Here is a 14444-nt window from a genome sequence, read left to right on the forward strand (position 1 = left end):
AAACCAAACAAGCATAAACCATCCTAGATTACCATCGTCAAGCATCATCCAAACATAAAGTAAAAATAAAACAAAGATAAAAAGTAGTTAGAGAAAGTAAATTGTTCGACAAATGGCACGCAGGCCATGAATTGTTTGATAGATAGAAGGGCACTTAAACCTGTGGGCTCATCACCAACCAGCCCCTTGTTCCTCCAAGCCTCCTACTCCATGTCTTCATCACTACCGTCACCTCCGCCCCCATGCCTCGCCATGTACTCCCGGATGCTACCGATATCATCTTGTATATCGTTAACGTTGCGCTCGATAGCTCCAACCCGGTGATATGTGTTGTTGGCGAGATTGTAGGTGTTCCTGGTGCACATAAGGTTTTCCTGCAAAAGATCATGTAAACTTTGAAAGTTAGGAAAACCACCTCCTTGAGAGGAGGATTGACCCGGATCGCCTTGGGGTGGGTACTGAAAATGTGGAGGTGGTGCATGAAGAACTAGAGCCTCCTGCGGGTTCCATGCATAGCCTTGCGTCCTCTGAAAGCTCACCGTCCCGTCCTCCGCTTCATAAAGCAAGTTCATGGCTCGGCAAATGTGGTAATCGACCCGTCCCGACCATGGACTCCTTTCGAAGGACCTTGGGATATTCGTGAAGTGCTTGAAAAGACGGTACACCCATCCTCCGAAGAAGATCGGTGTAGGAGCATGAGCAAGGCGGTTTAGGTGCATGTTTCGCAGTAGGAGGTAAGGAACATCGAGAGGCTTCTGGTTGTGGATGCAGTGAAGGACAACCAAATCTTTCAACCCAACAACGCCACTACTGTCGTGGCGTTGGTTCAGCGAGTACGAGAGGAGCCTGTGGATGTATCGGTATAGCGGGTCCCTAGTTTGGTGCTTTTGGTGCTGCTCGGGTTGTAGATTCCTTCACCTATTTGAGCCCATGCGGCTTGGCGTTCAGTTGCATCCAAGTCTCGTAGTCCCCCAGTATTCTCTTCATTTCCCGCTTCCTCTTCACTATATAGCCCAATGATAGATCCAAACTGTGCCATGGAGGTTCTGAACGTGGTCCCTCCACATCGGAATTCGACCGCCTCATGGTCAAACGGTTCACATCTCGAGTTGAAAATGAAGGTGCTGTAGAACTCCATCGTGCATTGATGTACCGACCGTAGTCGGGTGGTCAATGCGACATGCAGTGGACCCCTCACAATGTTGTTGAAGCGGTCAAGTTGATTCACCATGGTTAGCAAGTCGGTACACGCCCGCCTTGGGTACTCTTCCGGTCTTGTTTGTAGAACCTCGTATCGTGCCCTAGCGTCCAGTTCATTTGCGTTAAACCTTGTGAATTTAGACATCTGAAAAGAATACATCAAAAGTTAGTACGAAACAAGGAAAATCGGAGTGAAACTGCAAACAGTGGGCTGGACACGGCCCCGTGTTCAGCGGACACGGCCCCGTGTCCAGGCGTCTGTAACCCAAAAATTCCATTTTTCGTCCCGGTTTCGAAAACCTGAAAATTTTTAGCCCAATAGTAGCGGTTACCCCCGAAAATGAGACCCTAAGTGCCATTTTTCCCAAAACAAACCGTTTACCCTTTCAATTTCGTGTTTTTCGGTTCAAGAACAAGGGTTTGGTGTTTTAGTTGGAAATCGGACAAATCTATCAACAATACATGCTTATTTACTTTCTACTACTCTAATCTAAACTATTACTAACAAATTTCATCAAAAATTTTGAGTTCGATCCGGATGAACATGAAGAACCCTAGATTTTCCCCCAATTTTTGATGTTTTAACTACATGCAAGTAACTAATCTAACTACTAAGGAGGATAGAATCATACCTTGACGTTGTTAAATTCGGTGGTGACGTTGAAAAACTGCAGAAAATCGCCTCAAACCAGAGCGTTTTCGGCTAAACGGGGCGTGTGGAATGGTGTAACTGATAGGAAAAGAGGGTTTTATCCCGACAGTCGCCTCGACACGGCCCCGTGTCCAGCGGACACGGCCCCGTGCCGAGCAAAGTTTTAAAAATTTTTTTTCATGTGCTCGTGTGTATGCCCCTTATTTCCGAAAAATGGTTAGAAGATTTACCAGTTTTTAAACGTACACTTACCTGCAACATGTCGGGTATGAGTTTATTCGTTAACCGTTTGAAGTGAGATCTCCTCTTCCTCATCCTCAATGGATCCTCGGTAGAGTTTCAGCCGTTGGCCATTGACTTTAAATGGCGTCCCATTTCGAGTTTTAATTTCTACTGCACCGTGTGGAAAAACATGGGTGACGGAAAAAGGTCCTGACCACCTAGATTTTAACTTACCAGGAAATAATCGAAGTCGTGAATTAAACAATAGAACTTGATCTCCTACCCGAAATTCATTGGATTTAATATATTTATCGTGTATCGTTTTCATTCTTTCCTTGTAAATTTCGGAGTTAGAATATGCATAATTCCTTAGCTCGTCTAATTCGTTTATTTGACAAAATCGATTTTTACCGGCAATTTCCAAATCTAAGTTTACGTTTTTTATTGCCCAGTAGGCTTTGTGAGCTATTTCTACTGGCAAGTGACAACTTTTTCCATAGACGAGTTTATATGGGGTTGTGCCTATAGTGGTTTTATAAGCAGTTCGAAAAGCCCATAAAGCGTCGTCTAATTTGTCGGCCCATTCTTTTTTATTTATTCCTACGGTTTTTTCAAGTATTCGTTTTAAACCTCGATTAGTCACTTCGGCTTGCCCATTTGTTTGAGGGTGATATGCCGTTGAGACCCGGTGATAGACCCCATATCTTGTTAATATTTTTTCGAGTTGATGATTGCAAAAATGGGTACCTCTATCACTTATTAAAGCCTTTGGTGTCCCGAAGCGAGAAAACAGCTTTTTCAGAAATTTTACCACTACTCTCCCATCATTTGTTGGAAGAGCTTCGGCCTCTGCCCACTTAGACAAGTAATCGACTGCCACAAGTATATATTTGTTTCCCTTTGAAGGTGGGAAAGGTCCCATGAAATCGAGTCCCCACACATCAAATATTTCACAGACGAGAATGCCATTTTGAGGCATTTCGTTTTTGGAAGAAATATTACCTGATCTCTGGCAGGCATCACATGTCTTTATAAGGTTTTGTGCATCCTTGTAAATGGTCGGCCAGTAAAATCCTGAGTCAAATACCTTTCGTGCGGTACTTGCGGCACCATGATGTCCTCCGTATGGACCTTCATGACAATGACGGAGAATTCTTTGTGCTTCATTACCATGGACACACCTTCGGATGAGTTGGTCGGCACACATTTTGAAAAGATAGGGGTCTTCCCAAAAGTAATGCTTTACATCAGCAAAGAATTTCTTTCTTTGATGATGTGGCCATCCTTTGGTGACTATACCGCTAGCTAAGAAATTAGCGTAGTCGGCATACCATGGCTCTTGTCTACTCTCCATCATTTCCAAGGATTCTGTGGGAAATTTCTCGTTGATTTGCTCGTCTCTGGTTGTCTCCAAAGCTGGGTCTTCTAAGCGTGAGAGATGATCTGCAGCAGTGTTTTCTGCTCCTCTTTTGTCCTTGATTTCGATGTCGAATTCTTGGAGGAGTAGAATCCATCTGATCAAACGGGGTTTTGCGTCTTGCTTCTTGAAGAGGTACCTGATGGCTGCATGGTCTGTATAGACTACTGTTTTAGAAAGAACAAGATAAGAACGAAATTTATCAAAAGCAAATACCACTGCTAGTAATTCTTTTTCTGTAGTTGTATAATTTTCTTGTGCATCATTAAGAGTTTTACTAGCATAATAAATTGGGTGGAAATGCTTTTCTTTTCTTTGTCCCAAGACTGCTCCAACAGCAAAGTCACTTGCATCACACATGATTTCGAAAGGAAATTTCCAATCTGGCGCTATCATGATAGGTGCATTGACTAGCATTTCCTTGAGGGTTAGAAATGCTTAATTGCATTCCTTGTCAAAGATGAAGGGTGCATCTTTTTCAAGTAGTTTTGTTAGAGGCCTTGAAATTTTCGAAAAGTCTTTGATAAACCTTCGATAAAATCCGGCATGTCCTAGGAAACTTCTGATTGCTCGTACGGAGGATGGAGGAGGTAATCGAGAAATAGTTTCTATTTTTGCTCGATCAACTTCCATTCCTTCGCTTGAGATTTTATGACCGAGTACTATTCCCTCTGTTACCATGAAATGACATTTTTCCCAGTTAAGGGCGAGGTTAGTTTCCTCACATCGGGATAGCATTCGTTCAAGATTATCGAGGCATTGGTCATATGAGTCTCCAAAGATGGAAAAGTCATCCATGAAGACTTCCATTGTCTTTTCGATCATATCATGGAAAATGGCGACCATGCAACGTTGGAATGTTGCAGGTGCATTACATAGACCGAATGGCATGCGTCGATATGCAAAAGTTCCGTAGGGACATGTGAAAGTTGTTTTCTCTTGGTCTTCTGGTGCTATCGGTATTTGAAAGTAACCTGAAAAACCATCTAAGAAACAATAAAATTTATGACCGGATAATCTTTCTAACATTTGATCAATGAAGGGCAAAGGAAAGTGGTCCTTCCTTGTCGCTTCATTTAATCGCCTATAATCTATACAAACTCTCAATCCTGTGACGGTTCTCGTTGGTATTAATTCATTTTTCTCGTTAGTTATTACCGTCATACCTCCTTTCTTTGGGACTACTTGAACGGGACTTACCCACGGGCTATCGGAGATAGGGTAGATTAGTCCGGCGTCGAGTAGTTTGATGACTTCATTCTTAACCACTTCTTGAACATTGGGGTTCACTCTTCGTTGTGGTTGAATCACCGTTTTGTAGTCATCGTTCATTAAAATTTTGTGCGTGCACATGGAAGGGCTTATTCCTTTAATATCTACAAGCTTCCAAGCGATCGCGTTTTTGTGTTTTTTAAGCAGACTAATTAATTTTTCTTTTTCTAAATTACTTAATTTAGATGAAATAATTACAGGTAAACTACCATATTTGCCTAGAAAAGCATATTCCAAACCTTTAGGAAGTTCTTTGAGCTCAACGGGTGGGTCTTTGGAAGACACCTTATTTTGTGGCTCATCTAGATTAAGAATCTTAAAGGTTTGTTCTATGGCTATCTCTTCTTCGACAAAGTGGTCTTCTTCGTTGGTTGTATCGGGTGGTTCAGCTTCATCTTCAATTAGGGGGTCATTGTTGCCAAAAGGATATTTCATTGAACGCTCAAGATCTATGCTCCTTTTGAATGCCCCTAATTGAAGAGGTAGATTGTTGAATTTCCGGTTTTTCAAAGCTTTATGAGTTTGTACAAAAGGTTTTCCCAAGACTAAGGGGGCGTCATCTAAGATGACGAAGTCGGTTGGGATTACCAGTTGATTTGTTTGAACCAAAACATCTTCAACTACACCGATTGATTTTATTACTTTCCGATCGGATAGAAAAATGGGTATTTGAAGTGGAGAAAAATCACTAATACTTAATTTTTCAAAAATGTAGTTAGGCATTATGTTAACACAAAGATCTTTATCAATGGTGATATTACTAATAAATGAATTTTGAAAGAAACATGGAACCGGTGTAATGTTAATTTCAAAAGGATCCTCTTTTATTAGCGAAGTTTGATCATTCGTTAAGTTAACACTCACTATTTATTTGATTTTAGTATTAGTGTTTAACTCTTTTAAAAACTTAGCATGAGGGGTTACTAAACAATGATTTTCGAAAGTAGGTGACAAGAGATTAATTTCTTCAAAATTAGACTCTTCTTGTGATTTAACGTTATCGGACTCACCTTTTTCATTGTTTAACTCATGTGTCGGTTTTTCACTTTCTTGTTCTTCCATTTTTACATTTTCAACTATCTCTACGTTATTATTACAATTTAATTCTTCTCTTGCGCGGGATTCCTCTTCCCTTGCGCGAGACTCTTTTATGCGACGTTCGATAGTTTTAATGTGTTCTAATATCCTATTGGTCACTTCGGTGAGAGAAAAAGAATTTGGATCCTCAAAGCTTGAATCCGGTTGTTCGATCCTTGGCTCCTCATGTAAGGTCCGCTTTTCCATAATGTTAGATTACTTACAAAAGAATAATTTTTCGGACATCAAAATACCAATTTTGACACATAGTAGGAATTTTTACAAAATTTGGGCATGACCCGTTTGTAATACGGACATACCCCCTGTTTTGACATAATAGACGACATTCACTTACGACCCTATTAACATTAAACTATCCCAAACAAAAACAAGAAGTTTTCAAGTATAAGACTTCTAACAAGATTTAATCAAAGTAACAAAACGTGAACCCAAAAGTATGCATATAAACTAGCGGAAGCGCTTGGTATAATAAGGCTTGAATACGTGCTCGCTCCATATCTCCAAATCGCCTATAGAGGTGTTTTACCTACATTAACAATCAAAATTTAAAAAGGTTAGTTATCACCATAGTAAATCATAACCTTTCGTTTTAGCTTTATCCATACAAAAACATTCTTACTTTTACGCATTCGACTACCCCAATAGTTAGGTTAGGCATAAACACTCTCATCGAGAGTTAAGCATACACATTCGACCCGTTTAATTGGGTTTAGCATAAACACTCTCATCGAGAGTTAAGCATACACATTCAACCCGTTTAATTGGGTTTAGCATAAACACTCTCATCGAGAGTTAAGCATACACATTCAACCCGTTTAATTGGGTTTACTTGCTTTCAACATTACTCTTTCTTATATCCGTAAAACGGATTATAACTTTCATCTTTATTATAGCATTCAAAGCTATCCGTTAGAACGGATGGCGTTCATCTTTACTTGACACGATTGAATTTCAATCGATCAAAATGCATAGCTTATCACCACTTTCGTTAGCATACCCAAATCCACTAGGGATTTGTCGCTTACTTACTACTTGTCGCATTTGTTATACAAGGATAGTTTTACATCAAATTATATAAATAGAAAATATAACAAGGACTTGTATGCAACGAAACATACATAGCTTTCCATACCCGGTTCGACTAAAAGTACCGGGTATGATGCATTAACTTTCGTATCATAATCATTTCTCAACATCCGCTTATGACGGATCTAACTTTACTTTCAACAATCGGATATCTCAACGCTCACGGTTCCAACATAACAATTTAATACATTAGAGATTATTATACATATGAAAACATAATAAAAACATAAAGTGTACACTAACGTACCTCGATCTTGTGAACCTTCCAATTTCCTAGTATTGGAACCTTCCTCCTTCACGCCTATAATTACACATTCATTCGTTTATTTAGTACATCAACATTTCATTCATTCATCTTTCAAATCATATACATTATTCTTTTAAGCATTTCATCGAACACTTGGTGTTCATCATAATTACAAGCATTATTTACAAACATACAAGGCATGAATTTCCACTAGTTCATCATATAGTTCATTCCACAATCGATCCTCATTCATATCTTTATTTACCCTAGATAAATTTTCTATAATTCAAGCATTACAACATCACCATACATCAAGATTTCACATATCTATAATCACATTGATCATCCTTTTCATATCACAATTTCATAAAATGGGTTTTTACTAAAATCCTTCAAATAACCTAGAATCAAACATGATTCTTGTTCTAGAAGGTAACCCTAACTCAGATTTCTCAAATTTAGACACAAAATTTCGAGATTGGGTCGAGCCCCCCATTCTACAAATCATCAAATTCAGAAAATTAAACTTACCACTAACAAATTAGGGTTAGATTTTCGCAAGGAGGGTTCATGCACCGGATTATCTTATGTATTTGGCTTTGATTCTTGATTTCTTGAAGCTAGGGTTTCACCTTTCTTTTGCCTGCTCTCTTTCTCGAACGACCAGAACCCAAATATGGGTGTTTGGTTTTAATTTTTGTTTATTAACTAAAACATTTAGTTTATTACTTACACATTGCACCCTTCCACTTAGAAAAAGTGTTCAACTTAGGCTTTCCCAATACTAACTTATCATTTTTGTCATAATTCATTACTATATTGAATTATTTGTTTATTTTCACCTATTATTAAACTAAACAAGTTTTGGGGTGTTACAAGTCTACCCCCCTTAAAGGAGGTTTCGTCCCCGAAACCTTTCTCATTCCAACTAGACCACTTCTACTCTTACTTTTTCATCTATTCATTCACGACGCTTAATACAACATAGATGCATTCGGGATCTTGGCCAGAGTTTCGTTCTTGCATAAACGTATTTGTACGCATTGTCCCTCCGTTCTTAAATCAAGTAAATTACTTTCATAATCACATATAAGTCAGAATCTGATCCAGAGCTCTTATTAGTTTCGTTTTCACTTTATAATGCTAGTTCCTAGCACACCTCATCACTGGCAGTTCGTTCATTGAAGTTTATTCAGAATGTATACTATTGGTCGTACAAGCTTATGCTTACGACTTGTTTCTATCTTTCTAAATAAGCATAACGTATTCATACATTTACTAATATAAATAAATTGATTTATTTCATTCTGCACACGAATCATGCACGATATGATTCATTATTGTAATCATGAGCAAACCCTATTATCCCATTAATAACGTTCTTCTAATTACTTTCTTGTTCATAGGAGGGCTGAGCATAACATCTTACGTATACTATAAACATTTAATGACTTAGTGGTACTAATACAAAGCTACCCACTTCCTAATTACTTTTTCATACTTAATATGAGTATAAAGCATCATTCTACGGTTACTACCGTCGCTTGAACTAATTACAAGTTTGATTTTAGCCTCAAATTTAATCCTTCGCACACTTTATTATTAGCTCCTTGCGTAAACTACTTATGATACAACTAGGTATGTTGTGTATGAGCACCATACGAGCGTTTAACCAATTCAGCTCAAACTTTCATTTAAGGCCTTTAGACCTCCCTCTTAACGACATTCATACCTTCTCACGCTGACCATTACAGATCGATCATTGTATACCATACCATAATTATTCTACCATTCATTTTGTTCATACTTACAATTAAATCTATAGATTCTTAATCATAAATCAAGAATTAAGCATTTTACTAACCTCGCCTTCAATGCATAAGTCAGTTATCCGTGTGCCGGATCGATCCGCTTCTTTATATGTACCTCCCGTACCAGAATTGGTCTCATTGATTCATAAAATATGCTCCCACTCGTGAGCATCCTTCCACTAGCTTCATTACTATCATCTCACGAAGAATTCCATTATATTTATCTATAAATAAATAGTTAGCATATAACTTTTCATAATTGCGTCCTACATGGTATTTGTTCGCCTATTGGCTCTTTCACAATCTTCTTACGTACATGCTAAAACATATCATACATTCCATTTCTTACATACTATCCTTTCATTTTATTGGTTATTTCATCAATTTTCACGGTTTGGCCTTTCACGATCAGACTAACGCCCCCTTACCTATTGTGGTTGCATCGAGGTACACGTTCGTACCTTATACTCGCATAATTGCAAGGACTGCATTTATTTCGTTTGACTTTTCAGAAGTCTAATTGTAAATACATTCTTACATATGGGTATCAGTTATCCTATTCTGACACATCATTCTCTAGTCGAGCCCTAAGCTCTTATTAAAAATATAATCTTTTTATACGTACCTTGCGCGGGTCAAAACCCTTGACTCGTTATTTATACTTTGCGATGGTTAATGTTTTCCAAACTGTGACAATGCATGCCCATACATTATGCTCACCTATAAGTAATAAACTTGACAAACCGAACATTAAATACCGGGTTCAAACGGCGATCGCCATTTGACCCGTATAACTTATTTGAGTTTGGTACTTACTTTTTATTCTCACTTGTTCAATCCGTCTTCACTTACGAATTCGAACTTTTAATTTATTACGTTTCATTCTTACCAGTTTGAATTTATTTCTCAGATTCTAGCATTTTCATCTGTACCTTTCGTTCTTCTGTCGTATCATTTACCATGTCATTTCTTACGTAACACTTCTAGCAATTGTAAGTAATTATTATTTACTGTCTTTTACAATTTGACCTTTTAAAAATTAATCACACTTAGTACTTATTGTATATAAGTATTGTTGGACGCGTTGTACTTACTTTCAATTCGAACATATTTACAAAATGTCTTTAGCTAACACCCCAACTAATATTATTTCCATACCCTTCATCAACATTGCCAAGTTTTCATTCCTGCCTTAGAACTTCTCAACTAAAATTTATGACCGATTAACCCTTATAATGAGGTCTTATCGGCTTAACATTATGCCAACAATTTCAACAAAACGTACCATAACATTTCTAATTTATTTATACATTTCACTTTGATTTCGAATATGCAAACATGTATACACCTCCATGTAGATAAATTTGAAGTGATTGCAAAATCACTTACCTTTAGTGTTCACGTTCATGCTTGCCTCATTGCTTCCTCTTACCCCGTTTGCTATCCATATTTGAATCAACTGACGAGATTTCCATCCTTACATATTATTACATTCGTAACATTATTAGCTTATGTGAGCATACATACAACTATTCATTTTCTTTCTATTCATACGTTAATTGACTTTTGTTAGTCAAATTTCGTATAAACGAGACATTTATTAATAACTATCTCATTTCAAATCCATACAACTAATCTATCATCAAGCATAACACGTAAATCACTTAATACATAATACATTAACTCTTTACTTTAGCATTTGTGTCTGATGACCATTTCATGATATCCCTATACTGTTGACTTTTAGATAGTCAACTGTCTTGCTTACACACTTCAAACTTTTGAACATGTAATCATCTAAATATGATAGACCGTAATATTAATATTCTTCGTATTTCATACATACAATTTACGTAATCATCCAAACAATACACATATATGCATTCACCTTCACGTACTCTCACATGCTAATGGCTAATGCTTCATGATTCTACAAACAGTAAATATCATTCAAGTTAACTATATAACATAATTCCAACGTATCCTTTACTAGTAAACTCATATGATTCGCATTTAGCACATATTCGCCTCTTAATCGTAACAAGGCAAATCACTAAATACACATAAGCATCACACCATTCAAGTACAAGGTACAAGCCTCTAATGCATAATTCTGATCAAAGCATACGTTCATCTGAATTTTCATACAAATTCCATCTAACTCACATTCCTCAAATTATTTTCACCACTAATCTCATCATTTATTTCATATATTTTTTTTGATAAATTTATTAAAAATTTCGGCTCCTTCGCAAATCCAAGTACCTTAGTCTATATTTACTTCCTTCATTATTCATTATCATACGTTTCCAACTCCACTTTATACCTTCATCATTCATTTCATGCCATTCCATATGTTACATTCGACTTTCATAAATTTTACTTTATCGCCAACAATCTACCTAACTTTACATAACTTATTATATCTTCTAATAACTTGACAAAAGCATAAAACGGGCATTTATGAGAAGTATGGGAACTTAAATTATAGTTCACAAGCTTTCCACACAGTTCACATTTTCGTCCTTGATTACTATATTCGTAATCATGCATATCAATTTTTAACTTTCTAAGTTCTCATCATTCATTTCATACCTTTGTACACATCACGTTCATCTTTATAAATTTTTTTTTTAATACTATCATTCATTTCGTGTTAATCGTTACACTACCTTCAATTCCTAAGAATTCCTTTCATTGCGATCTCAAGTGGTGATTATAGGTACTTAGTTATGCTTAATAAGACTTTACCTCATCATTTTATAGGTCATTTAGTAGATCGGAGACTCCAATTTCGAAGAACAACCAAAACAGCATTTTGTGTTTTCTGCTTGGCGTCGGCGACGGGTAGGGTGCCCGTCGGCGACGGGTTCAAAATAGTGGCGTCGGCCACATTCTCCCGTAGACAGGCGACTAAGGCGTCGGCCCAAAGGAGGGGGGGCGTCGGCGACGGATGTCCAGCCGTCGGCGACGGCCTGCCATTTGTTGATTCGCTGCTGCTTCTATTTTAAGTGTTTTAACTCTTTCTCGGGTCCATTTCCAGCCGTACGGCCCCTGGAATTCATCGTTTCGCCCTCTATAATTATTCCTTCACATACTTAACTTAACTTAACTTAACTTTATATCTCAAGCACATTACATGTACTTGCATTCATCAAGAACTTAAATTGTTACCTCGTTGGCGATCTTGGAGCGAGCACACTTTCGAATGAGCCGTCGGTTTGAGTTCAAGCATCGTGTCAAAAGCTCGAATCCCTCAAACCTAGGCTCTGATACCAACTTGTAAGGTCCGCTTTTCCATAATGTTAGATTACTTACAAAAGAATAATTTTTCGGACATCAAAATACCAATTTTGACACATAGTAGGAATTTTTACAAAATTTGGGCATGACCCGTTTGTAATACGGACATACCCCCTGTTTTGACATAATAGACGACATTCACTTACGACCCTATTAACATTAAACTATCCCAAACAAAAACAAGAAGTTTTCAAGTATAAGACTTCTAACAAGATTTAATCAAAGTAACAAAACGTGAACCCAAAAGTATGCATATAAACTAGCGGAAGCGCTTGGTATAATAAGGCTTGAATACGTGCTCGCTCCATATCTCCAAATCGCCTATAGAGGTGTTTTACCTACATTAACAATCAAAATTTAAAAAGGTTAGTTATCACCATAGTAAATCATAACCTTTCGTTTTAGCTTTATCCATACAAAAACATTCTTACTTTTACGCATTCGACTACCCCAATAGTTAGGTTAGGCATAAACACTCTCATCGAGAGTTAAGCATACACATTCGACCCGTTTAATTGGGTTTAGCATAAACACTCTCATCGAGAGTTAAGCATACACATTCAACCCGTTTAATTGGGTTTAGCATAAACACTCTCATCGAGAGTTAAGCATACACATTCAACCCGTTTAATTGGGTTTACTTGCTTTCAACATTACTCTTTCTTCTATCCGTAAAACGGATTATAACTTTCATCTTTATTATAGCATTCAAAGCTATCCGTTAGAACGGATGGCGTTCATCTTTACTTGACACGATTGAATTTCAATCGATCAAAATGCATAGCTTATCACCACTTTCGTTAGCATACCCAAATCCACTAGGGATTTGTCGCTTACTTACTACTTGTCGCATTTGTTATACAAGGATAGTTTTACATCAAATTATATAAATAGAAAATATAACAAGGACTTGTATGCAACGAAACATACATAGCTTTCCATACCCGGTTCGACTAAAAGTACCGAGTATGATGCATTAACTTTCGTATCATAATCATTTCTCAACATCCGCTTATGACGGATCTAACTTTACTTTCAACAATCGGATATCTCAACGCTCACGGTTCCAACATAACAATTTAATACATTAGAGATTATTATACATATGAAAACATAATAAAAACATAAAGTGTACACTAACGTACCTCGATCTTGTGAACCTTCCAATTTCCTAGTATTGGAACCTTCCTCCTTCACGCCTATAATTACACATTCATTCGTTTATTTAGTACATCAACATTTCATTCATTCATCTTTCAAATCATATACATTATTCTTTTAAGCATTTCATCGAACACTTGGTGTTCATCATAATTACAAGCATTATTTACAAACATACAAGGCATGAATTTCCACTAGTTCATCATATAGTTCATTCCACAATCGATCCTCATTCATATCTTTATTTACCCTAGATAAATTTTCTATAATTCAAGCATTACAACATCACCATACATCAAGATTTCACATATCTATAATCACATTGATCATCCTTTTCATATCACAATTTCATAAAATGGGTTTTTACTAAAATCCTTCAAATAACCTAGAATCAAACATGATTCTTGTTCTAGAAGGTAACCCTAACTCAGATTTCTCAAATTTAGACACAAAATTTCGAGATTGGGTCGAGCCCCTCATTCTACAAATCATCAAATTCAGAAAATTAAACTTACCACTAACAAATTAGGGTTAGATTTTCGCAAGGAGGGTTCATGCACCGGATTATCTTATGTATTTGGCTTTGATTCTTGATTTCTTGAAGCTAGGGTTTCACCTTTCTTTTGCCTGCTCTCTTTCTCGAACGACCAGAACCCAAATATGGGTGTTTGGTTTTAATTTTTGTTTATTAACTAAAACATTTAGTTTATTACTTACACATTGCACCCTTCCACTTAGAAAAAGTGTTCAACTTAGGCTTTCCCAATACTAACTTATCATTTTTGTCATAATTCATTACTATATTGAATTATTTGTTTATTTTCACCTATTATTAAACTAAACAAGTTTTGGGGTGTTACACCTCATAATTCTCATATGAAGTAGATGGTTCACACCATTGTTCTTCATTATAAGTATATGATGGATAAGTGTCGAAACTTTGTTCTTCATAGTACTCATATGAGGTGGGTTGTT

The 14444-nt window shown here is 37.0% G+C and overlaps 2 long non-coding RNA genes across 2 annotated transcripts; both read right to left on the minus strand.

Moving 5' to 3' along the window:
* Nucleotides 1–6041: 6041 nt before the first annotated feature.
* LOC110882830 lies at nucleotides 6042–7859 on the minus strand. Its single transcript, XR_002560244.2, has 3 exons — nucleotides 7726–7859; nucleotides 7195–7248; nucleotides 6042–6387 (listed from the first exon to the last, which is right to left on the minus strand). It is a non-coding gene; the product is annotated as an uncharacterized LOC110882830 (long non-coding RNA).
* A 4433-nt stretch (nucleotides 7860–12292) lies between these two features.
* Nucleotides 12293–14118, minus strand: LOC110882827. The gene is made up of 3 exons (XR_002560243.2): nucleotides 13985–14118; nucleotides 13454–13507; nucleotides 12293–12646 (listed from the first exon to the last, which is right to left on the minus strand). It is a non-coding gene; the product is annotated as an uncharacterized LOC110882827 (long non-coding RNA).
* Between the last annotated feature and the right edge of the window lie 326 nt (nucleotides 14119–14444).

This window comes from Helianthus annuus, chromosome 1 (genome assembly GCF_002127325.2).
Source record: "Helianthus annuus cultivar XRQ/B chromosome 1, HanXRQr2.0-SUNRISE, whole genome shotgun sequence".
Classification (NCBI taxonomy): Eukaryota; Viridiplantae; Streptophyta; class Magnoliopsida; order Asterales; family Asteraceae; genus Helianthus; species Helianthus annuus.